Genomic DNA, 26,754 nt, shown 5'->3' with positions numbered 1-26,754 from the left:
TATCCGCCTTCTTGTTGATTGTTGCTGCCATGTGGACTGTGGCCGTCCAGAAGATGTCGTGGTCGCCAGGAGGAATTTGATGATACGACCGAAAGGCCGGTGCGCTGAGGGTATTCGTCTGTCCTGGAGTCTGGTTCGACGTCGCGCGGAGGGCGCGATGAAATTCACGATCCAGGACGCGTCGTGAAACAGCTTGGCCCATGAAGTATTGTGGAACACCTCGGCCCACGAGGTGTCATTGAATGAAACTCCGATGATGCATGGTACAGGTTCAAACACGTCGCAGAGTTTTGTGTTTGATTGGGGAACTGAGCTCCCCCCGATGATTTGGCCCAATTGAGTTGTCTTGTCCCACGTATCGTAGCTTGTTTCATGGTAAGACCTCGAGCAGGTTTCGCCTTTCTTATATGGTATTTCTGCAACATCAGACCCGTGAAAGTATTGCATATCATTTGGACATCCTCGTTCTTGTTTCGGCTGTGGAAACGTGAAGGAGGTCATGGTTGATTGAGGGATGAGGCTCCCCCCGTTGACCCCTTCGGATTGCGCCTTCTCGCTGATGGCTGGTAGTTGTACCGGCGTAGTCCAACAATCCGCAAAAGACAAAATCAGCGATTTGTCCGACGTAGTGATCTGTGGGCTTAGTGGACAAGTGTTGAAATCAGCTGGCGCGTTCTGAAAACTACCGACAATTAAATGATTAGTCATAGTAGTAATAGCGTGGAGATTATCTCGATCTGGGTCACTCGCAGGCGTGGCTCCTCGCCGCCATGGCGATGGAGAGTTCTTCACGTTAGGGCCCGGAGAAAGATTCTCTGCTATGACGTCCATGTCAGGTGTAATATGTAAAGTGGTGTTCCCCGTCGGCGGAGTTTGATTCTTGTTGTCCTGGACGGGATTCACTTCCTTCCGGTCCAGTGGATCGTGAGAGGTTGGTTGAATGAAGACATTTCGTGGCGATTTGATAGCAGCGACGGATTCACTGGTTCTCGGTCTCGATGACGGGGCTTGCCGTGCGACACGTTGGTTACGTCTTAGCCGCTCGTATATATCTTCATATTGCTCTCTGATTTCGAGATCGCGCGATTGTCCATCCGAGTCTAATAATTCTATCTCGAGTTGGACAGCTTCGACTTGATGCGTCGACTCGTGTTGGACTTTTTGCACTTCGGTCAAATGTTCATTGCGGTCCACTGTGGATGAAAACGTGTCATAGGAATAGGTCCAGTTCTCGAAGGCACCGTCGAACTGAGGCAAGCTGACCTCTGGTAAAGTGATTGGTGTCGGCTCAGGGTTCACGCATGAGTCGCGTGTTTTTGTTGTCGAGGGGGTTGTTGCTGGTATTTGGTCAAAGAGATCTATGAGTCGTGTGTTAATCTCCAGATGCTCTTGCAACAAGGAGGCTCTACAAGCAATTTCCCCCTGATCTAACACTTCTAGCTCGCCTTGAACCGCGCTTAATTTCCTCCAATACTCGTCGAACGAATTGCGGCAAGATACTAAGTAGCCCTTGTTTACTTGCCCAGACTCTTCGTATTCATCGAGTTGGCGCTTCGTGATTGTAAAGCGGTTGGCGAGGCCGTTTCGTCTCCGCCGCAATGTGCTGATCGAGTCAGGTTGAGCCATGTTTGATTTTAATGGTAGGAACGATCTTACCTTGATCAAATGGGCGTTGGTCTGACAGTCAATTTTTACTCGCTACAGTGTGGCGTGGTCTCGTGTAGATGCTGAACGAAGGAGGTGTTCCTCTCCGGTGGCGGCTCCTTTGGTCAGTTGACTAGGTGTTGGAATGTGGATTTCACGTGACACTGTATAGTCACTGGTCAGTGCACTTCTTTGATGGCACGTGATCCGGCTCGAAGGACCATGTATTTTCGAGCTATCGCGGGGAGACGCGGTCGTTAGAATACGCGCCAACGGGAGTCGTAAATTCCCGTTACGATTAGAATGATCGACACCACGAATAGTTCGATCCCCGTATTTCGATTAAGATAATAGGGGTGATTCAGGTATGATAACACTGTGGCTCACAGAGTTAAAATTTGTATTTCCAACACTTAGTATACACGATTGAATAGATATAAACACTTAATAACTTAGCACGGTATGAGACTTAATGTTAGAAGTTAGGCGTTAGATCTTTGACTGAGGTAGGAAAATTTGAGAGATATAGGAACGGTGAGAGTTATAGGGAATGCAGGAACTCTAGTCACTGTGAGAGACGATGGAAAACTCTGAAGCTTATTCTAATGTGAATAAGGAGGAAAGCTTGGTATGGGTGTGCCCTTTGAACGAAGAACGCGGATTCGTTGCTTACATTTTTAGTTAGTAGAGTGAGGGCAATAATCCGCGATGTCGATTGGTTGGGACCAATGTTAGGAAGGAAGAGAGGAGGAAGAAACCTCCTACCAACTTGGGTCCTAGGCGACATTGTTCACAGGGACACTCAGATTTTTCGTTAGGTATATCTCCGCTTTCTTCGTAATTCTTAAGAGCACATAATTCTAAAAACCGGCCGAAAATACTTCTGGAATTAGAAAGTCTCTTCTGGCAAACAGATGTGCTTAGACCATGTGTGCGAACAATGCAGCTAGAATTGCAACTTTATAGTGGGTCCTTGGGCCTATGGAGTGTTAGAAGGACGGCAGGTAGACCGGTGGTTGGCAAGCCGCGCGGGATGGCGTGCAGATGTGTTGCGCGACAGAACAGTATCGATAAAACGAGGTACGCGTCCTCCGCTCCATCTTCCTTGAAATGACCAATGTCTTTCGATACGTTAGATTAGGTTGTCGAAATTTATGGGCCGCTGTCAGCGGGGTTGAAAGACAAAGACGGTATCAGTAACTGGGTGACCGAGTAATCCGATGTGAGGCCAGCTGCGCCAAATTGGCAGTGGCTCTACCGGCAAAGGGGCGGTGGCGCGCGCTGTCTTTAAAATTCGAAGCGAGTTAATTTGATTATCGCCATAACGGAGCTTTACTGGGCTGAGGAATAATCCGGCTGTATAACGACATCGGCTTAGCTATTGCCGGCGCGTTTCTATTGTACGACTGTACAACGTCCTGGAAGACTGCCGTGGCGAGAGAGGCAGGGGTTAAGAGTCTTCGCCTGGAAGGGTGTAAGGGGCTATACTGATTGGCCCCCAGCTGGGGTAGCAGTAAACATTCTCTCGCCTTTCCGTCGTGCTACCAGAGCCCACCACTAGCCCCTTTCCTCTAGTCCTCTTCGCTCTCTCCACTTCTCGCTCTCCTGCTTCCATTTTCTTCTTACCTCCTCCTGCCACCGTCTGCGCTCTCTTCCCTCTCGTCCTTCTCTGACCTCTTGCTTCCTGCTCAATTCCGCCCCTAACTCCTTTTCTCTCTCTTACGAACTTAAGCCCGATTTAATGGGGTGGAAACGCGCGGCTCGATCAAGTTGTATTCAATTATCCCTCCTTTCCGTCCCCCTGTTAACCCCAGCCATCTACACAGTGTCTTGCAAGAAAGTTTTTTTTCTTTTTCTCATTTTCGTTTTCCGTCTCTGTTGTTGTTTGCCTTTCTGTCCGCCGTTCGTTTCTCTAACGTTACATCTCGTGTCCCTGTTTCGGACAACTTCCAACGATGTATCGCCGTACGTTCGATTAACTCAAGGTCAATTTGAGTAGCTAATCGAAATCCATTTAAACTTCTTTACCGTTTCTTGTTTTCTTATCCTTTTGCAATCGTATTCCGTCGTTTGTACATCAACTAAACGTTATATTTTTCTTAATATTATTATATTTATTATTATAAATAATAATATTTTATAAATTCCATAGAAATTATATTTATAATCGTAACAGGGAATCAAGAAAGAGAAAAAAGAGAGATGCTATTTTGGCCAATTAAAAGCAAATGCACGAGTTACGTCCATTTCCCCGTGGATATCACAGGATACCGCTTTCCCTCAACTCTTGCCGATGACACCGCTATTTTAACAATGCACGATGACGCTGACATTGCTTCTTAGCTTCTGCGGCAATTCCTACTAACACCACAAGCTTGGTTCTTTAAATGGAAAATAAAAGCGAACGAGGAAAAATCCAGACGCTTCACCATCACATCCAGACAAAAATGGATTCAGATAAAGATTAAAATAAGATTCAAATAAAAAGAAGAAACACGATCTATGTAAAGGGAAGAAACTCAAAACTGAATCCAACGAATAAAATTGTATTATTCGAAACTATTATTGAATCTACCTATCGAACTGTATCTGCGGGTCGAACTCTGGCGTGGGTACAGTTGCTATAAGCAACGTTTGAAAAACGGAAGCTTCAAGTACAGCAGTTAATGCTCCGTAGTACGTTAGAAACGAAGATGTCAGAAAAAATCTCGAGATGGAATTAGTTGACAATGCAATAACGTGTCTTGCTGCGAGATATAAAAAGATATTAAAAGACCACCTAAATTTACTAGCAAACAAGACTGAGCAGAAAGCATCCCAATGATCTGATCAGCTAGGACACTTAATAACGTACGATCAAATGTATTTAACTCTAATGTATTTGACTCTCTAATTAGGTATTAGGTATTAGGATATTTGTCATTACTGCATGAAATAAACGAATCCACTTACTTCAACTTCTATATTTACTGAAAACATATATACAGGTAATAACACTTATTGCGAAGACTTTGCCAAATACAAGTTGGTCTGCGCAAGCTGATGTAACAAGTGGCTTAAAAGAGAATTACGTTAACGTTAAATAGCATTAAACAAACTATCCATAAGTGAAACTGAAAAGCCAGTTGCTCGAGTAGAAGCGGTTACATTATTTAATAAACTGGTATTTCATTAACGTTTGTTTGGGGAAAGATTTTAAACAAAGTAATTGCTGTTAGCAAATCGTTCACACGTCCAATATCTACAGTGGTATCGTTATACGTAGCATAAATAATTTTATCAAAAATATGCCTAACGATTTCGAGAAGTTTGGGGATATTACTCGAATTAAATATAAAAAGGTACTGAATTACACAAAAAAAGTATTTTTCGATGATAGCAATGAGAACAACGTACGATTAAAAGGAGGTGAAGCTCCTAGACAGAATATTTTAAATCGTTTGTGATAGAATAGTTACTTATTCGTATAGAAGAGCTGATATATAAAGATATAAGTGATAAATTTAAATTTATGTACACATACATGATTATAGCGAAGAAAGCTTGAGAATATAGTCATCGCTTCCGAAAAATTGAATTTTATAATCGAATTTTAAAAACCCATAATGAAAACATTATTTACGCAGTACTCTTCCGGAATAAAACTCTAAAAACTCTTTGTTACGAGGATATTATTAATAAACTTACAGATGTTAAAATTGGGAAACAAAACTTTGTAATTGTTTAAAATAATTTAATGTTGGTCGTTTATTTTCACTTTGTATCTTTTAAATCTCAAGCTGACAATATAAATTAACAGAATTGCAAAAATTGTGATTTTTTCACGAATATCACCCTCATCCTCGTTTACATAGAAAGCTCCCTATATTCATTTGGATGTCTAGTGCCCGAAAAGCTGTGGACGCGGCCTTGCCTACACGCTGTTATTCCACCTCGTTATACCAATTTATCGAATGTTCTCATGAACAAATCGTAAATTATCTCAAGGAAAAGAAAAAAGGAAGAAATTTTCGCGCGTTCTAATAAACGGTGATTACTAAAGTAAAGTAGAGTATTAAATGTCTATTACGATTGTACTAATTATTTTTCCTTTATCTCAAGAAACACACTTGAAAATAGGAATGATATCATAAATACGGTATTTATATATATTTTATAAATTGTATTTTGTAATTAATCCCTTTAAAGGATTAATTATCTTTATTCGAATAAAATATCAGGAGATCCATGTGTTATATAAATAATTCTTATCTAATTATACGTATGTTTGAAACAGGAATTACAGGCGGCGCGTTATCGACAGAATCATATTGCCCAAATGAATCGTGAATATATCGAGCCACATATGTTCAACCTGAGCCATCAGATTGCTATACATATAGCGTTCTACGTACATAAAAGTACCTAAAGCGATGCCGGGGAAAATGGTGATCGGTCTTTCAGTTAATAGAGTGGTAAATCTGCTTCCCCTAGTTCTGTACTATAACGGCGTGCGAGATAAAGTCTAGAAATAGTGATTATTAAATTGTATTCGCTCATTTCATAATATTCTGTTAAAAAATTTCACTACATATTCTGATAATCATTTCTTTATTCGGTTATATTTCAGACTTTTTTCATTTCTTTGTTCAAATTTATACACAGAGTGTATGAAAAGTAAGTGTAAAAATTACCGTAGCGTGGTTCTACACCTCTGGAAATTTGTAAAAAAATGTTTCCATTAATCTGTTTCGTCCCTACAATATAGCTATATTTTTAATAATTTGTACTTGAGACTGTTTAATCAAAAATTACAGTACTGGTAAGTTGTGTTTAACGATGAAAATTGTTAAAACAGAATAAAATCACGTAAACACTCGAGTAACATCCTAGCATGGAAAACTACAGATTGTAAAGAAATACCAAGCGCAAGTATATTATCCTACTAAACAGAGGTTCTCCAGAAGCTTATTAGTTCACTGTAAACGAAGCACACAAACGAGACAAATATGCAACACTGTACTTCCATAGGTCGTTAATTAACTAAACGTAAATGTACTTACTCTCGGTGAAATTTTGTCTTCTTTGCCAGACTATCCAAATGTGTTTCCATTCTTCCCAGAGCTACAGAATTAATCAATTACTTTAGATGGTAATCAGTTAATCCTCAGTTACTCAAATTACAGTAGAATCTCCGTAATATGAACTAATTGGAAGACAAAAGTGTTTACATAAGAGAATTTTCACATTACAGAAGGACAAGCGGTTAGCACTCAATTTAATTTATACGTAGAATACAAAATCAGAAAGACGGTACTCTTCCACCCATCTTCTTTTTAACGAAATCGAAGAAATAAAGAAATGAAACCTATTCCGTTCCTTTCGGTCTTCAAACTATATAAGTTCTGTTTCCAAACCCGTAAATGCCTCGAAATGAGATGGTAAATCATCGTTAATCGATAAAAAGACAAAGATGACCTTCAAATCTTCATTTGATGGAAAATATTCATCACCATGTAACGGTCATCTAGGAACCAAACATCTTTTATTCGAAACGAAATTTATGTCTCCTTAACTTTAAAATTGAAAAAACTGTTAACGTGGCTCGCGATCCTGTAGATCCAATTTATTAATTTATTAATAAAAGTAAAGATAAGCGATATAATATAACAAAAATTTGTAGCAATTTACAAATGGCATGTGAAAATGTTAGCAAAGACCACATTAGAAAATTGACAAATAACGTATTACCGAGTTAAATATTTATTTAAATCAAGCAGTTTAAATTAACTAACAACATTGTTGTAATTAAAGATAACGATAGAGAGTTGTGCAACTTATCCGCGTAATTTTGTCCATGACTGTACAGATAATACGTTTATAAAGAGAACTATAAGAAAAATGTAAACAAGATCAATAGCCAAACACTCGATGAATATATAATGCGAGGAAAGTGCTTCGTCATTGCGGTTGATCGGAAAATTCAACGTTACAGAGGAGGTTAGCTGTGTTTATAGCTGGACTCACCCTCTCGAGATCACCGCTTCCCCTTCGTCGCCATCATTCTGAGCAATTATTCGCAGCCGAAGGGAAACGCGTATGCCGATCTCTGCCGAACTCTGTTCAAAGATATTGCTGTCCCCCTCCTAGGGCTCTCTTTACATCCAGCAGGCTTCTATGGGGAACACAGGGTCGGTACGTGCGATGCACGACTCGTACTTTCGTTTCTATGTATTCGATAGTCGCGTATATATTAGAAAGCCGTGCATGTATACGTTCGCGAGGCCATAGAGCAGCTCTGCAGCAACTGCGCCAAACTTCGAATTAGCGCCGACGACGAACTTCGAGATTTACAGTACAACTGCGACCTCCGTGAACGCCGCCACTGAAAGAATTCCACCTCCCTTTAAGATATATATATGTATGTATGTATGTATGTATGTATGTATGAATGTATGAATGTATGTATGTATGCGTAAGAGTATAGCCACGCGCATTGTCACCTTTAAACTTTAAACGCGCCTATCCTCCTTGCGGTATTTTTCGTCTACTCGTTACATCTATGATAAATAAATAACTAAAATTCAGTTCATATTTCGTTATATTAACGTTTCAAACCATTAATCCTAGAGTATGTACCGTAAGACACGTTTATTCAAAGATTTCTACACGTAGGTAGGTTTGGCAAGGTTTAGGTAGGTTTCTTACAAATCATACTATAAATTACTTTTATTAGAAATAATTTCTTGCTCGTCGTTTCACATCTTTATAAAATTGTCTCGTACACCGTATAGTATATCTCAAAATACAGCGCAAATACATAGAATGGCATAGCCAAGAAAGAAAATCCACGTTCAAACGTTTCGTGAAATGCGGAGACACTTAACGCGGGAACGTAGAATTTAGGTATAGAAATCAGTTACTAGACGAGAATATCCTAGAAAGCCTTCTAATGGCAAATACGTTATCCCCACAGCTGAAATGCAGCTTCTTCAGTTACATGCCTCGTAGATGTTAACGAAACCAGTGTAATAACAATTAGTAGTAAAAGGGAGACGTGCATACTTTAAGACGAAACCAGCGCACACGCGAGCAATTGCTTTCGCAACAAAGATTTGTTTGAAGGATATAGTGTAACTGAGTTTCAGAGATACTCAGATGTAATTTACTTTGTGTTTACTTAATAAACGAAATTCTACTGATTTGTCTATTTCTTCAAACACAATTAGATTTATACATATATACATATTAAAATACAATTGGACATTTAATAACAAACATGTTAGGAAGATTAAACTCAAGAAATTATTAATTATTAAGATCAGTGATTTAAAGAGCACAATGATTATGACATTATCTGTATCGGAATAATCATTCCGTCGCAATACAACATTAGATCGACGAAACAATTTATTATTAATAATTTCATACGTTGAAATTTGGAATATACGTATATTTATAAGGCTATATTCCTTCCAATTACAGATATTTCTAGATTTCAATTTTTGAATATCGAAAGTAAAAGTTTCGACATATTGCTAGCAAGACAGAATGCCGACGTTATGCCAAGTTATTATACCAAACCTTGAAAAATATTCTTTTTACAATTTTTGAAATAATAATGTAGTATCGTGGACAAAAGGCCTAAGATATCTGCCGAATCGTAAACAATGTCGCGAGAGCCGCGGCATCGTCGGGTACGTCAATGTGTCGTCGGTCCTTTTTAAGTGGATAGTTTCGTGGAAAGGGCCCGCGTGACCCTGGCCACGGGCGTTTCGGGACACGTGTCTCGAACGGCGGGAAAAGACAAAGAGACGTTAAAGGCAGTATTAGTTGAGAAGCCGGAGAGGACGGATGCAAAAGATGTGCAGAGTGTGAAGTGAGAAGCGAGAGCGAGCGAGTGTAGAAGCCGAAGAGTGTGAATCGGGAAGTCGGAAGCCGCGTGTGAGAATAGGACGTACAACAGCATTGTAATCATTTCGTTGCTTCGAATATTATTTATTAAGACCTCTAAGACCCATTAAGATACTACAATAATGGTGAAACGAACATTTTTAAATTTAAATTCAGACTGGCATAAATGCCATTCAGATTGAACTTACATATGAAAAAAATGTGGTCTGCATTGGTGGACGGCTCAATTTATCAATAATGAACGATAAACATTTTAGACGATTGATAATGTGCATAGAACATAAGAAAAGATACAAAATTGGGTCTGGTAATTACTCTTAATAAACTTAATAAATAAAAGAGATCATTTACTTACTTGAAAAATAACTTTCTACATGGAATATCAACGTATACGTTTAACGCGCGAGAAAATTGGAATAAATAATATGACGTCGAAATATGTTGTATAAAATTATTGAAAAAAAACAGAACTAATTTTTGATCGATACGGTATGTCAGTCGGTACCGCACGGTACGTCACGACTCATCTCTGTACCTTTATATATTGAAGACTAATCAGCGTTATTACGTTCGATCTACGCATAATTGCCATTTATGCGAATAACTCGTGTAACTAGCAATGACATTTGAATTAAAGCTGATAGTGACTTCATAAAATTATAAATTCCAGGTTTCGATACATATTAACACTTTGTTGGACAAAACCGTCAATGGTTAATCGTATAGCGACGTGATTTTTGTTGACTAATATAGAGGCACTTTCCTCTCAGATCTGCTTTGCAACTTGGAATTGATTTCTCGGTGTGCAGTGCCGTAACGTCAATTTGTTGTGCTCGAACCAACAGGTATGGTAGAGTGCAGCAGCACTTGCATTTAAACAGCTTTCCGGTTCAAAGTCTAAAACTAGTTGGACAGAAACGCGGCAATACCTTCACAGTGTGCACACGTCACTACGTGAATATCGTTATCGATAATACCAATATTGGAAACAGCTTCAAGGATCATAAACTCCGTACCTCCAAACAAACACTGTCGTTAAAAGACTATTCGATAAACTCTTATTTCGGTATGCATTAAATTAAGAATTATAATTACAATTCTTTGAATACTATGTTGTGCGCATCGTGCAAATCAGATATCACTATTCGGTCATTTCCCGATATTCGGGCAAGTATCTTTTTTCGATAATTTCAATGGAACGCTGTCTGACAGTTTGGCGAATTCCAATTTAGTTTTTATGATAAGGCACCGAGAGGATAATGCCCGCTTCCAAACACATTAATTACATACGCAGAGTGACTCCCACAGGATTAAGAAATTTGAAAATTAGACATTTATTTATGTAATTATGGCTTAACTATAGATATCTTATAGATGTTATAACAATTTAAATGTCGACAATTTTTCATCGAAAAGCGATCCTTAAATTTTGCGCGCTAGTTATATCGCAATTTAAATAAAAAAAAATTATGTATTTACTAAAGTACTAATATTCGTGATCATTGACATACGTAACAAACGAGCTTCCAATCCCTCGTTTCTTTCTTAAATGAAAAGTTTAGTATCTTCGAGTGTATAATACAATTGTATCTTCTTTCGCTTTTAAAATAAAGTATAATTTAATTTGTGTAATCCTAAATACATTGCTGTAGGTGCTATGTAAGACAATTTTGAAGTGATATGTAGCCATCTTCCCTTACAAAGTCATACTCTTGCGATTATATGTATGTTCGACTAACTTCTCCGAATTCTAATACCTCTCTCGAACTTAACTTGGAATATCCAAATAATCCTATGTGACAAGAAACTTCTAAGATCCCGATCCGATCAGTCGAGATCAGTTTCCGCCTAAGCTAAAAGTACCCGCAGTTAATTATAAAAGACCAGCAACTCTATATTAGTATTAGTATATACAAAATCAACTTTATTGTCCAACTTAACGCGGCTGTTGGTTCGCTGTTGGCTGTTTAACCTTATTGTTTCGAATACAATTTTAAAAAATATGCATAATAATATAAATTATAGATATATGAAACCATTTTTAATATGTTAGATACCTATCCTCGTCTCATATGAAAAACTATCATCGCTTTCGAAGCGATTTACACATAGTCACGATTGATTCGAGCATTTTAAATATTTCTCTTTTAATTTTTTTTGATAATAGAAAAAATGTTTGACTTTGAATAATATTTGAGAAATATATTACTTGTCCCTAAACAAATTGTATGGTCGTCAACGTTTTTTTTTTTTTTTATAGATGGAAACTAATATGGAATGCTAGTAAAAAGAAAATTGACCTGTATTAGCTCAAACTTAATAATTAACGAGTAATTTGACATCGTTCTTTGCACGAAAATATACTTTGCGTAATATCTACTTGGTAATTCAATATTAACAAAAAATTTCGTTAGACAGAACGTTACGAACAGTGTCAATTTGCGTTGCGTCCGTTAAAAGTGAGTATAACGAGATCCAGCTAAAGTTCCTTTTCGACCAACTCTTTCTCTTTCTCACATAAATTCGAGTATAATTATTCAAACTCGGAATCACAACTGTTACGACCACAATGAAAAAGGGTCATAGAGTAACAATTGTTCTTTTGATTAAAATGGTTTTCGTTACAATTATGTAATTATAGATGACCGAAAAATGTTTCTTCTTTCCCGATAACCATGATCGACGAAGGAAATTTATTTCGATAGCTCGTAATAGCTATCGGTGATGGGAAATCTATTTGAGATGCTCCTAATAATCGTAGATGATGAAAGTTTGTTTCGGATTGCACATGATAATTATCGATCGAAGAAATCGTATTTCGATCATGGTAGTTACGAACGAGGAAAATATTATCTTAGCTTGGATCAGGTTTTCGGTTTTGAAGTTTATGTTTCATCGCTATGAATAGTGCACGTTCGGTTCAAATGACCAACGACTAATATTAAATTCAAATTAATAAATTACAATAACGCAAGTTTTCAAAAAAACTTTTCCCTCGGTAGAAAATTATACTTATTGACTTTTTAATTTATTATTAAAATTATAAATTAAAATTCAACGTGACAAACATAAGATTCTCCAAGTTTTTCAGAGGTTCCTTTTGACGTCTTTTTCTTTCAGAGTGACAAAAACACTGTTTTCGTTCGGAAACAGAGAATTGTCTTAGTCGAGTACAAAACAATACTTTACACAGTTATGAGCAACAAAAATACAATTTCTCTGAAATATAATTCTCCTCGTCAATAACGGCTATGGAAAACGACAAAAATTCTCGATCACTTATAATCATTATTTCTAATCAGATTCTAATCTTCTAATCGCGATTTTCTGAAAACGTCTTCGTATTTTGTGGTTAATATTCTCAGCTTAAATAATAAACAAATGTTACTGATTTTCTTCAAAATGTTTGGGGTAACTGTTGGTCCCTGATTCAAACATAATATTCAAGCCCATAATCCTGTGCAACACAGCTGAGCTACCAATGCGACTTTACCACTCGAGTTGTGTCGATTTTTATCAATCGAGTTACGAGACCTTCATTAAGATTTCCTGCAGCTCCCTGATTTCGCATCAGACTCATTCGCACGTTTCAATCCACTCAACTCGGTAGTTCCCCGATTTCGCATTGGTCCACGAAAATTAAACCCTTTCGGATTCCCTATTAGGTTTGTTCGTATCCTGTGGTCGACCAATTTTGCCTCAGGTTTGTCTGCATTTTCTCCAACCTCCTACCAATAGCTTCCCGACTTTGCGTCCGATTTCTAGTGATTCACAGTGCGTTGACCATTGGAATCAAAAAATCAACTTTTACGTCGCCAGTTAAAAGCCTCATAGGAACATTTCTGGGTGTGTATTAGTAAGATTAAAAGTGTTTTTAAAACAAACAAACGAGCGTCCACCATGTCTAGATACATCGTTTGTGAGTCAGAATTTTCGGTCAAAGTTCATCTTCTCTTTCGACTGAGTTAGTGTGCCTGCATTCTTTTTAATTATTTCCAGTAAAATCTGTTATTAAAAGACAAGTGCTCTTTATTTCGATAGCTTTTTGTTTTCTTTTTCCACCTTTTAGAAGTGAAATTAGTAACCTAGGTTTTGGTGACTTTAATTAAGGTTTTAAAAACTACTGCGCAAAACTACTTCATAATATTTGATGAAAATATGCATATTCCGCAAAAGGTCACGAAAAAATTAGCTGCGAAGTAGCTTACCTGCCAAAGTATGTACGCAAAATTGGTACGAGATATAAAATCTGTTCAATTTCAGCAAAAATGCAGTTTTCTCACTTGGGTCAGCGCTATCCTTTACTAAGTTTCGATAATTTCTACATATATATCGACGGGATTCTTAGCAGCGTAATCGTCAAAAATTAACAGACAAAGACATTTCAAATTAACGATAGATTGCATATATAGTGTCATTGTATTTGCTGTTCAAATAATGCTTCACTGTCATACCCATTGACAGTACCAAGTTGGTATCTATATCTACCCTTCTTTTTTAAGATGACTACGTTGTTCATCGTGCGCCCTGTTGCCTGTGGTCTGTGACGCTGATACGTATGCTCGGGGTAAGAGATGCCGTGAAGCCGCGTGAAGCAACTTGATCGAACTTTGACATATCGTGGCTCTAGTATGTAGCGCCGCTATCGCTCGACCAGTGTACTTCACTCTCCTGTACAGCCCTTCATCCTTGTAGCACGTGGTGTCCATTAGTGACGAAGTATTGAGTGTTGCGAGGTCGAAGGGCAGTACAAGAGTCGTTAAGAAACTTGAAGAAGCATTCCTCAACAGGCGACAATTTTTTCAAGGAACATGGAACAACAATAAGATATTCCTCGTTGTTGGTTCATTGGAGACAGGATTAAACAAGTAACAACCGGCGATATCTGTTGGAGGCAACAGAAACACGAAGAAACTCGGAAAAAAAGTCAATAACGAGCGGCGGCTTTTACAAAAAACATGGGACAACGATAAAAAGTTTCTCGTTGTTGCTTTAGTTTAGAAGACGCTTTAGGGATGAAGGGATGAGGTCATAGCACCATCGTTTATGTACATATGTTTAGGTCTGTTTGTATCCTTCGTTATATTTAGAGAGTTCCCATCGTTGTTTTCAAAGATGTTACAATTTCTTTTAGGCGAGCCTGTCATATTTTTTAAATTATTAACAACGAAACATTTATAACTCTTTATAAGTCAAATTTTGTATTCTATCTAGGGAAATATCTTTGGGCGAAATAAGGTATCTCGGACATAACGTGTGGACATTGGAAGATACGGTGCGTCTTTTGTTGTTTCGCTGGAAGCTAAATCCATTGTAATTACGTTTTTACTGTCTACGATACAAAGAAGGTGTTTTAAAATACTACTACTAGACCAATCATATTGTTATGTAACGTATTTTTTCTTTTAACATTTTAGTAATCATATGTCGTTTTATAAGTCTAAGCTGAAAAAATCTTTTTGAAGAAAAGATTTGTATTTTCAATCCTTCAAAGCTGATATTCATTATCCATCGAGACCTTAATTTATTTGGTCTCCTAATTATTCATTGTTATAAACTCAAAATGTTACTACAAAAATGTTCATTACATAATCAACGTTTACTATACAACATTTACTATTATGCAAGTACAAATAGAAACATAATTATGTTACGAATTTAATATTATTTTTATTAAGTGGACTATAACTTTCAAACTTTTCTTTAATAACTTTTAATGTCTTTTCAAAATACGTCGAATGATTATTTTCTGATCCAATGGTATCGAAATAATGAAGAAAAAATTCCTTCTATTAAAGGTTATTAGTTATTATTCCTTCGTTAACTTACTAATCGTAAAACTTAACTAAAATCAATAGGATGTACAACAATATAAATTTTTATTGAATGTTTTACAAATCAATATATAGGAATACGCCATTCGTGATAGCTCACGATCGGTTTCCGATACAGGTATGTAGCAATCGATATTCACGTAGGAAGTAAAGCAAACGTTTCATCGTGCGATAAATTAGAAATACCTCTGTTTAGTATCTCGTTTGATGGGCGTGATACGGTTTGTGGAATGTTGATATAGTAGCTATTAAAAAAAAAAGAAAAAAAACAGTGTCCTTGGAAGCAAAATTGCGTAGTAAAGGTTGCGACATGTCACGTTCAACGCCTCGAACGTTTTCAAACTCGTCGGCCGTCTGGAACTAAGCTCGACCGGAACTGGGAATGCGATCTTCCTGCACACCCGGACCAGTGTGCAACTACTTCATGCCAAGAGTATTTGAAATACTCCGCGGTCCAGGATGAAGTATGCCATGGTATCAGAGGTTTGTGGGCTGTAACAAAGCAGGCCCTCCGGGCACCGAATGTACATACAGCCCTGGCATTTACCGCCAAACGACGACGACAGCCTGAATGCTGCAGGACTCCTGAAAACTTCCTCATAAACGGCTATTTGCGTTCGAGGAATTGGAACACGGGTACACCATGAAATTTTATTTCTCCTCCGACGAGCTAGTAATACACCGTGGCAGATTATTTGTACAGCTATGTCAAGATTTTATTCATGAACTTTCATACATTTTTACGCGAATACGATATTCGACAAATATCAGTCGGTTCTTTTACATTATCTTCCGCGTCGCAAACATTAAAACTATTTACGATATTTCATTGCATAGAAATTAAATTTATCATGAAAATTATAACATAATTGTAGCATTACATACGTAACAATGTAAATATATTTTACTAAAAGCGCAAACATTCAGCGAGCCTTAAAGTTTCGACTAGATTTAACGAAATGTTGTAGCGAATATCAGCAAAATTATGAAAACTTGGCAAAAGAAAAGGTTTAGGCTTCGTGTTTCATTGAAGGTGTCGTGAAAGAAATTCGATGATCGAGAGGTAAGATTTACCATAATATGCACTTTGGAACGAAAATCAGATGGATTCTATATATGATAATTGTGAATCAATCGACGATATTGCGTAACGCGGCACAGATTAGAGTCCAAGTATTATTTACGCCATAGACACCAGCTTAATGAATTAAATGACTAGAATGGAAATTCTCGTACAACTTAAAGCGATTTTTATGATAATAATCCAACTATGTGAAATGGACGACGTCAGTGCTTTTAAATTTTCTGCACATTGCTGACATTCAACGTTGTAATATAAATTTGGCGACTGAGGAATACGTAACGTAGTATATTTCAATTGCATAAAACATTATAAATTGTTGCGCCTTTTATCATTTTATGGCCACGAACATGTTTCATATTAGATCATATCAGATCTCGCGTTGAATATAAACTTGAGGGTATTATAATTTCTGTTACAATATTAAAAGCAAAAATTTAAATTTATCCATACCCTCTGTACACTTTTCTGTAATTTATATGTAGAAATTCATATGAAGGTAGATTATGTCGAATATCTTTTACAAGATTATATTCCATAAATTTTCATCTCTTTCCCGTAGGATTCGTTATATTCGTTTCGTAGAACCTCGATATATTCGTTCGTTAATTCAAAGTTAACTGAAGTATAAAGTTTGAGAACTGCGTAACACGTTTACAAAATTATTGTAAGCCGCTACACTTTGTCGTACATATTTCAAATAAATGAAGCTAAGCTACAGTACAGCACAGCACAACACAGCACAGCACAGCACAGCACAGCACAGCACAGTACAGCACAACACAGAAGCTAAATAATATTTTCTTTTCCGAAATCACTGAAATGCAAAGTGATTTTGTCTTATTGGTGCAGCATACAGACAAGAATTAATCCTTTTATAACAATTTGATTAGCGCTGAATGTTAATTGAAAGAAACTGTATGATTAAAAATCATCATTAGGAAAATAGTGGCAAATGAACATAAAATTTTATACGAATGCAGCTTCATTTTTATTATACATTAAGACCATAACCTAATTATTACGCTCATGATACAAAGAAAAACAGGTTTATGCAGGGTCCCATTGGAATCACAGACATCACCGACCAACAACAGCTTTAACTGACTAGTAGTATTAGTACAAAGAAATAAGAGAGGATTTTTATTTATTTTTTATTTGGTTCCTTGCTGTCGATAATTGGTGGCCGGCCGTTTTACGATCACCGGATGAAATTACTGCCCCAAATCTAGCACAGCTCATGAATTTGATACCGATTTGTGTTAAAATTACGCTCAAACCTATCGTAAATTAGTTGAAATCAAAGCAAAACTTATTTAATTGCTAATCAGCCCCTGCTCGGTATTGGCTTTGGATTAGTCTTAATCCTTGCCGTGCCGCGACTGCCCATCAATTATTTATAGTATTAAACCTACATAATCTTACTTATTACACCTCTCTTATTTCCGCGTGATAATATCTGCCTGTCAAGCCTGTTGTCGGTCAAGTCTGATATCGGTGAAATCTGTGTCGGAGATTTCAATATATTATTAGTGTTCATATACAATTTCTTCTTTTTTCACTCTACTAAGTGAATTTTGATTATAACAAGAATTTGGTATGAAACTAATAGAGTTTTGACTATCGGAACAAGATACGCGATTAAAAAGTTGGAAAATAGTGCATTGTGCAATAGAATTAGCAAAAGTACATGACGTTGGCGAAGCCACAGTCGCAGATATTAAGAAATGAAGATGCGATACCGAAAATTATCTAAAGTTCGCAGATTCTTCAGTTGCTGCAATAGTAGAAAAATCTTAAATATGTTGATGTAATGAAACGGTTTAATCGCAATAAAGGCGATAATAATGATAATTTTATACAAATGGAAACAGCGAACAAAAGTAATAACCGAGAGGTGCTTTCTTATGCTGAAGGCATTAAAAAAAAGGAAAGAGTTTCCGTGTTTCCAAGTACAAAAAGGACGCAACTATTATGCAATTACTTCTGTTGAAAAAGTTATGTGACTTGATAGCCAAAAAGATATGGGATTTGAATGGGTTATACACTTTTTTTAAAGTAAATCTTTCTATTAATTCGGATAAGGCAGACTCTATTGTAACTTTGATTTTTTCAACTACAAGCAAGTAGCAAGACATTACTGATATTTAAGAATGTGTTAATAATGATAATAATGTATGGGGGGGTTATAATAACAATCTTCTTATCTTTTTATGATTTTATGCAGATATAACAGGTGTGTGTAACTTTGTAACATTGTATTTTATATTTTTGGATACATTTATACAATATTTTATATTCAAGGGGTATATACACTTCTGTGACTGGTTGTATAATTTATCGAAACTCGAACAACGAGTGAATAAAAGCTAGTGTTTAAAATAATTTATTACCTTTCCTCGACAGTATTCTCTCGAAACCATCGAGAATTACCTCTAAAACGCTATTCGACAAACACCGACAAATACAACAAAACTATGTTTTGTTTAAAACGGAAGATATACGCATTTAAGTATTTGGTTTAGGCTGAAAGCATTGTATATTTACAATGGAGAAAAAAAGTTTTGTGGTCGTAACGAGTCATCGAGATAGAATATCAACTTATCTTTGCCTTTCGTTGAGCGAATTGCTTAGTTCTCGTTGTAAACTCGGTGGATACATTGCCAAGCTTTTCATTCATCAAATTATATCCAAGTTAACAAGTGTCGTACGTTTTACATAATAATAAGAAGAATAAGAACAAAATTAAGTACGTCTGTTACAAAATATTTGTGGTAATTATGTTTTTAATAAATTTTTATAACTTTGTACAAATTATAGCAGAATTAGCTGTGTCACATATTAAATGCCAGTGAAACAGAAATCTTAGATTCCGTGATCAAGTAACGATCAATTTTAGCTGCGATATCGTTAATTATAATTATTCTGGTTTTAATATAAATGGCATTTAATTAAAATATGATGTAGAATGTGTTGTTAGAATTTAATATTATAAAAATAAAATAACAATGTGTGACAGAAAGTCAAATCTTTGCAAACTTATCAATTATTATTAGTGATTTTATAATGAACAAAGATAATAATTAAATATATACAACTAGTACATATTACTACTTCATAATCTTAAACTTTCAAAAGCAGATACATTATGCTATACTAAATATATTGTTTTATCCGTGTAAAATATATTTAACTAGTCGGTTAATTAATTGTTCAATTTTCAAAATACCGGTTACGTGACATGAGATTTATTTGAACTGACAATAAGTTTGAGATAATCCAATGTCCAATCACTTGTAGCTCATATTATATTAATTTTAGCGATTTTGTACAATTATTTAAAAGGAAATATTATCAAAAAGCGATAATGTTCCCAAAAAGTTCATATATCAATGAACTTTGACCTGCTTCGCAACAATGATCAATAACAACGAATCTTCTATCACATCTCTTATCAGATACGTTACTAGGCACAACATAATAAAGTAAATGTGATAATTAACAGAATAAATTAAAATTTCACAATAATCCAAACTACGGTAATTATAGAAAAAAAGTACACGTGCCCGATTTCAATGAGCTTGAAATTTGTTGCCAAGGTCAACAGTCTGAACAATTTTTCTCATACATGTAACTGCTATCGTGTTTACTATAAAAAATCTTATATTCAAAAGCTTACCATTTGCAAGAGAAACGATGGCCCCATATATCGTAAACATTCCGCATATACTACCAAATGTACTTTTGTCTGTAGCTGAAAAACAAAGATGTTGCGTGGTTATCATTAGGACATATGCAAAGGTATATATACATATATCCTAATTTTATTATTACTAGTATGTATCTGGCGTACAACAGATAAGACATAATGCAACAGTTCCTATATTTACATAATTACTAAAAAGTTTTTATATTCAAGATATTAGAAAAATGTGTTCTATGTTCCTGAATACAGAGAACGATATTTATATACTGATGTTTAACTATATTATTAACTATTACTTTCTAGCATACTCGTGTTTGTCTTTACTTTTACATTCTTGTATTTAGGATTACGTCGTAATAAATAGCAAAGTAAATCTATTCCCCATATTGTTGAAAAGTTATATTTGCCTAAATAGTTATTTCTCATATATTATATGTTGCCAGCATTCTTATAGATTATACATATATATATATATATATATATATATATTATGAAACAATTACGTAAGAAGTAATGGCAGTTTTTTTTGCGTTTCTTGAAACAGCAAGCATCATCTTTAACACATATCGTGTTTCGATTAGATTAGCTATACTACATTCTTAAATAGGCTATACACGTTCCTATAATAATATTATATATTATCTATATCCATTATTTTATAGTTTCACTTGTATTCAAGTACACGATACAAATGCGTAATGTTTTGTGTCATACTGTTTTTGCACAACTAGTAATAAGGAATGCAGATGTCGTGTTCCACTATGTGAGCAGAGTTATTCTATACGTTTCGAACCTATATTTTATGGCGAAGTTGATGATTAAAAAATATAATAATATGGAAATATTGGGTTGGCAACTAAGTGATTGCGTATTTTAAATACGAAGGAAAAATATAATTTTATTCGATTAGATAGATATTGTCCGTTTTTGTCGATGACCTTTTGCCTTCTTTCAGGCAGTGTCATAATTCTACGTTCATAAAACTTCTGATTTTGGTAGCAAAAAACTGAATTAAATGTGATTTTACATCATCAGCATCGTTAAACATTTTACCATTTAAGGAGTTCTGCGTGGAACGAAATAAATGGTAAACTGAAGGCGCAAGGTCAGGGCTATATGGTGGATGAGACAACACATCCGAACCTAGTTCCAATAATTTTTGGCAAGTGACCAAATATGTGTGGTACTTCGCATTATCATGCTGGAAAACAACACCTTTACGATTTGCCAATTCTGGCCGCTTTTCTTGAACTTCGATTCGGCGAGTTGTTTGGCGAATTTATCGTTTGGTATCTTGGTAAAAGTTCAAAGTACAGAATTCCTGTATAATCCCACCAAACTGATAGCATAATCTTTTTTGGCGAATCTCAACTTTTGGCGTCGTCAGGACTGGTTCATCTTGCATCACCCACGATTTTTTTCTGATTAACGTTGTTATAAACTATCCACTTTTGGTCGCCAATAATCAGTCGTTTCAGAAATGGATCAATTTCATTGCGTTTCAGAAGCGAATCGCACGAATAAGCGAATAAGCTGACGAGGAACCCATAAATCGAGTTTCTTGACATAGCCAAGCTGTCTTAAGTTTTTTTTAATGCATGTATGAGATATATCGAGCTTCTTTGCAATCTCACGCGTTGTGCTATGACGATCTGAATCGATAATGGCCTTGATATGGGTCTCAACTTCAACTGGACGGTCAGATCGTTGAACATTTTTCAGCGAAAAATTACCGAAACGAAATTTGCCAAACCAATTTTGACATTGCCTTTCTTGCTTGCCACGCTTGCGACGCGTTCCTGCCTTTTCGGAAATAATACAATAAAATATGTCTAATATGCGCGTTTTGTTCTTCCATTTTTAAATTGGGATAAAAACGAAACTAAATAACTAATCGATGCAATTTTTTTACTAAATTAAAGGTGGAAGTCCAAACAATAAGAAAACGAATTAGGTGCTTTGAACACGTTGATAAAACAAAAGAATGTTAGTAGAGGAATTGAAAAGTGTTTTAATGTGGAAAGGCAAATAAATTTACTTGAGCAATTGAAAAGAAACATATGAAATACGTAAAATATAATAGAACGATAGAAAATAAACTAAATATGTAGAATGAAATGAATTATCAACTATCATAATGATATTATCACGAAATGTCGTTACTTGCTAGTTGTGAGCCTAATTGAAGCAAGTCGCGAAACAAAGTACTGTCGATAAATTAGAAAAGATGCACTTGGATACGATATAGCGACTGAAGTCTATTGATAATACACGATATGAGCATGAAAATAATGTACCAATTGGCAATATTACGAAATATTTCACGATAATGAATTTGTTTGCATTCAAAATATAAAGTCATCCGAACGAAATTTTCAGCTGTTCACTATTTAATTTACGGTGCTTGCATAGGTATTTTAATAAAAATGTTTATCCACACATTGCAGCAAAAATGGAATACGTAGCTGTCTATAAGATATTTGTGACCAATATCATTGTTCCATGTGGCATATTTTATACGCGAGAGATGAGTTTCGTAGAATATAATTCTGCCGATTTTTCTCAAGACAGTGGCAAAGTGAACATTTTGTGCAAACAATTTCATGGACAAACGAATGTACTTTTATCAATACTTTTGCTAGTAATGGGATTTTTAATCGATACAACGAGCACGTCTACTCTAAAGTAGACGTGCTACAGAAAATCCACGTCTTACAAGAAATACGAACAATCAAGTAAGATGCATCAACGTGTGGTGTGGAATTCTTAATACGTGTCTTATGGATCCGTATTTCTTTCCCCACAATACTTTAAATGCTAAACGATATCCGTATTTCCTGGAATTCACATTACCCGATTTGCTACGTGATGTTCCATCAGAGACGCGAAACCATCTGAAATACGAGTAGCATCAGCCGGATGGAGCACCGGCTTGCAACGCACGCGCCATACGGAGATACACATATTTAACATCAACTTGTGAAGAGAAATGGGTTAGGTTTTTAAAACCTGACTTAAATCCCTTTCACATTTTCTTGCGGACTTTTCTCAAAAATGGACTGTGAATAGAAACCTGTATTCTAGCAAATGACACGAAAGAACGAATTGAAAGGAACTGTTTGAGTATGAGTGCTGAATAAATGAACAGTGTAATGGGATATTTAAGAAAACGACTGAAAAAATGCTTAGAACGTAGTGGTCAAATGTTTGAATATTTGTTGTAAACGTTCAAAAATAGTTACAGTTGGCGATAAGTATCGAGTTCTTCGTGAACTAATAATTCTTTGATACTTTCTTGTTAAGAACGATACGAGGAGCCAATTAACGCCGAAAGATAGTAGGGTTTCGTTGAAAGTGATTGTAAAAAATCGCACTGCACGATGATAAAGCTTGACAAACAACGCAACATTTTTCCCTAAAATCTTGTATAATATTCCGGGTTACATTTTGCAATATTTAGCGGTCATTGTAGTTAGAACTAATGCGCAGATTTTATCCTTCAGCTGGAAAATTAGTAGGATCGCCTCTTCCTATCCAATGATTTGGAAATAATCCATTCAATGTATTTTCTCCCATTAATGCGCAATATGCAGGACATGCATCTTGTTGGATCCACATTTTTCGAGGAATATTTAACGGGCAAATCTTCCAATAATGCGCATAAAATTTCTCTTAGAAAACGCGTATACTTTGATCCGGCCAGTGTTACACTCCTAAAATATGGCCCAATAATATAATATAATTTCTGAGTATACCAAACCGTACGTTAACACTTTGCTTTGTCGATGTTGACGATCGATTTACCTAAATCAACGTTCACAAAATTTTAAATGACGATAAAAAGCATTGTCAGTGAACTTTAAAACTTTTGACCAACGGTGTGGATGAATTTTGTGCCTTTGGAGTATGCGCGACTATACGATGCTTGCCCGACTAATTCCATATTGCCTTTCAATTTCGCGATAGCATATTGACGGATCAATGTAGCTGCGATCAAAACTGTAATTTCGTTTCCATTGTTCGTCACTGTTTTACTTCGAATCGGTTTTTGAAAAGTTTCCAATTTGTCGAAATTGTTTAACAACATTATTGAAAGTATTACCAGGCGGTTAGATTTTATGAGGAAATCTCATCGTATACTATCGTTTGATGCGTGCTGCAATTACTCTAACTTCAGAATAAACTGATAACATATCTATTTTTTCTTCTTTTGTGTGCTTAATATCGAAGCGATACTGTACATTAACTAAATATTTATAATACTAAAAATGACGCGGATAAATATTTGCAGCAGCTAAATATTGACATTAGGTCGATGGTTGAATACTTCTCAACTGTTTACATTTCATGGAACCGTAGAACACAATCGTTTTAAGCGCCAATTTAAACGTAGTTAACACTTGTATAAGAAAATTTCGATTTCTTAATATTTAATTGTTTAAATTACGATATTTCAATCGAAAAACGTATGCTTCCTGTAACTCTTTACGCATTCACCTACGAGAAAGATAACACCACAATGTACTCTTCTTTAAATCATTCAACCGTTACTTGAGACGTGTTTCGCTATGAGGAACGATGACTATGATTCTTAATTAAGATTTCAATATCAAATGAATATCTTGGATTAATATCAGATCAATATCGTACTCTGCGGAAAAGAAATATCCAATAAGAGTTAACGCTCGAACAGCTCCGTTGTTCCTGGAGCTATGATGAAACTTTGTTAGCAAAAGTTGTTTAGTATAAAGAGGTTTATAATGTGACAGTAATAACATTTATTATATATTTTTTAATACACTAAGTCTCGATTCTCTATGATATGGTGCATTCAAAAACAATTATAAATAAAAGTTTCTCAGAACTCCAAAATAACGGAGCTATTAAAGTGACTGCCATTTTATCCATATCTGCAACAAGTCCAACATTATAAGAAGAAAATACTGTTTTTCAGTAAATGTAAGGTTAAAATGTACATTCTGACAGATGTAACACGACGATCGATTATTCATTCGCATAAATCAGCAATTATTCCTTCTATTACATACAAACATATAATAACTGGTTTAATGTACAACACATAACGCTTCCACGAAACAATACGTGTATCGCCGTGTGAAACAGTGAAAGATACGCGTATGAGATACATCTAAGAATGAAATATAATCTCATTTGTTCTTGTATCGATCATTTGTTGCGATCATTTTTCAGTTGAGAGTAACTTCTCCTCTCAAGCATCCGTTTTGGATGAAAATCTGTTCTGTGAGCAATGGACGAGTTTAAAGTTTTGTCTATTTGGACGTTATACGAAAGAACTAAAAGGAAAAACGAGTGAAAAGAAAACATTATTATGAGCGGATACAGACTTACAATCACGCGCGAAGATTTAACGTTTCAACAGGATAACGCAACAGGTTTATGCAACAAAACATGTAAGAGACTAGATTGGCAAAGGAATTTAGGGGAAGTACTTTAGAATTGCTAAAGAGATCCCTGAATGTCATTATAATTGAAAATAATTGAGTAGAATTAGTAAAATATGTTTATGGAAAAAATAAAGACAATTTGAAAGTGTCACAGGGTTATAAATTAGGTAAAATTTCGTTAAAGATATATTAAGACGATAAATGATACGTTGACGATTATGCAGAGCAAAGAAGGAAGCCTAAAATATTAAGAGTCATTACTTTACATACATATATCATAATTTCTTGCCGACATTCAATAGTTTGCTACTTTTGTTGTTCAACATTTTATAATAATAGAGTCAACTATGCACCAAAACTTATCACCTATAAAAATTAGACGCACATTGTAAAAATTGCAAAATCATGAAATTTATGGAACAAATGCCGAAGGATGGATACGATACAATGAAACTCCATTCATATGAACTCTGTTTGAACAAACGAAATTTTAATAGTGCCTGATTAATTGAACTTTAGCCGAGCGTCGATCCACTTGTACGAATGTCTCGCAGTAAAATGTGAACAGTACTGGCACGCGTTATGTGACGCATTCTCATCTTCGCGGTCGATGCAAATTTGCAGCGTTATGTATTTGAGAGCAAATGTCTCCTGGATCCCCTTGCACGAACATGGACTCCTACTAACTGAACGGAAAATCATAGGCGGAATCGTATTAAATGGACGACCCGGTCATATGGATCAACCTAACCCCGGCAGGTTTATATAAACCGAGTTTTACCGTACCATGTATTTGCCGTGTGAATGACACGATTTGTTCCAATGTTTCGTCTGCTGATTTCATAGGAAAAGTATAGGTAGCGGCCGAGGATCTCGGGATACAGGAAATCAGTATCGCGGTACTATATCTGTCGAGAATCGTCGTGCGAACGCTTCCATTGGTATGCGTTACTACACATGTATATTCAGTATCTATTATAAGCGTATTGCGATATACGACACGTATCATCGCGTGAAATCCGCCTTTATGGTATAAGATGCTTACATATATACAGGGCGATCCTTAGAAAGTGATCGATTAGGTTTCCTCCAAAATGGGAAGAAAAATGTTCTGTTCCAAAACCAAAAGTCTAACTGATCTAAAGCCAACCTTATTTTAAGGTGTGGTTC

At 35.8% G+C, this 26,754-nt stretch overlaps 1 protein-coding gene across 4 annotated transcripts in view; it reads left to right on the top strand.

Annotated features, from left to right (window-relative positions):
• The window catches only part of LOC100651120 (4-coumarate--CoA ligase 1), an 82,040-nt gene that overhangs the window by 30,261 nt on the left and 25,025 nt on the right, over window positions 1-26,754 (top strand). The window contains exon 1 of one of the 4 annotated variants that reach the window (XM_003394384.4): window positions 19,096-19,226. The exons of 2 other annotated variants lie outside the window; for them this stretch is intronic. The gene's annotated coding sequence lies outside the window, so the exon portion shown is untranslated. Of the gene's footprint in view, window positions 1-19,095; window positions 19,227-26,754 lie in introns of those variants that run through there. One more of the 4 variants, XM_012320911.3, reaches the window with a different exon arrangement.

This window comes from Bombus terrestris, chromosome 17, assembly GCF_910591885.1.
Source record: "Bombus terrestris chromosome 17, iyBomTerr1.2, whole genome shotgun sequence".
Taxonomy (NCBI): Eukaryota; Metazoa; Arthropoda; class Insecta; order Hymenoptera; family Apidae; genus Bombus; species Bombus terrestris.
The sequence above is the reverse complement of the archived record's forward strand: the minus strand, read 5'-3'. Positions and strand labels throughout refer to the sequence as shown.